The sequence below is a fragment of the Myotis brandtii genome, unplaced genomic scaffold, assembly GCF_000412655.1.
Source record: "Myotis brandtii unplaced genomic scaffold, ASM41265v1 scaffold201, whole genome shotgun sequence".
Taxonomy (NCBI): Eukaryota; Metazoa; Chordata; class Mammalia; order Chiroptera; family Vespertilionidae; genus Myotis; species Myotis brandtii.
This window is the reverse complement of record NW_005357485.1, coordinates 559,904-561,194: the sequence shown is the minus strand read 5'-3', so window position 1 is coordinate 561,194 and position 1,291 is coordinate 559,904.

Below are 1,291 nucleotides of genomic sequence, written 5' to 3'. Positions count from 1 at the left end.
ATATTTTTCATTGATTTCAGAGAGGAAGCGAGAGGGAGAGAGAGATAGAAACATCAATGACGAGAGAGAATCATGGATCGGCTGCCTCCTGCACGCCCCCACTGAGGATCGAACCCACAAACCCGGGCACGTGCCCTCGACCAGAATCGAACCTGGGACCCTTCAGTCCGCAGGCCGACGCTCTCTCCACTGAAATAAACCGGCTGGGACTCAGCCATTGCTTTGACCACACTGGTGCCCACTGCGGAAGGCCAGCCCTGCCTGCGTGCCCCCAGGACTGCACCGGGGACAAGATGCCTCCCAAATGTTAGGAAACTCAAGTCCTCATGACGCCGTGGCAGAGGTCTCCATGCGTGTATTGAAATGCGTCGCCGCTGGGGGTCGTGTGCTGTGGGTTTCTCCGGGGCTGTGCTGACTCTGGTTTTGCCTCAGCTCCGCTAGTCACCGCCCTGCCCTGAAGTTGCAGCCTCTTGTGATGTCACCTGCACGTCACATACATCCTCTGACACTCAGCTGTGGCACGGAAGTCTTTGCCAGCGTCTTGATTTGTGGCTCGGGAGATGGGTTCCCATAGGATGGGTAACCGTGATCCAGCTTTTATCTTAACATGCACATATGTGTTTCTTTTCTGTGCTTTTTTAAAATTCTTTTTAAGAGAAAGGCACTAATGCATAGGCAATAAATTCTAAGTAAAGACTTATGGTCTTAAGTATCAAAAACTGTCCTCTGGACCTCGGTTGGATCCGAACCAGCCTGTTGGACGTGAATAAGTCCCATGGCACCACTAACTGCTGAGGCCGCTCTCGGCTGGCAGATGGGAGGGACGATGACTTGATGAATGCACATAGGCAAAGTAAAGGGAGTGTGTTCTATGACCTTCACATTCTTCTGATTTATTCCTGGGCTGAAAGAACATGAAAGTTACTGCAAAAGCATGTCAAACACCGTCATGATATAGGGAACCAAATTAACAACGAAACACACAGAGGAATCTCATCGTGCCGTCTTTGATATGCTGATAATTTAGGTACGTGTAGCAAGGAGACAGCTCAACTATTTTCAATGCATAAAATATCAAAATGATACACACAGACCACAGTATGGTGATGGCCAGAGGGAAAGGGAGGTGGGGGAGGAAGAAGAGGGTAAAGGAGGGATAAATGGTGATGGAAGGAGATATGACTCGGGGTGATAAACACACCATGCAATGTACAGATGATGTATCATAGAATTGTCTGCTTGCAACCTATATAATTTTATTAACCAATGTCACCCCAATAAATTTAATGAA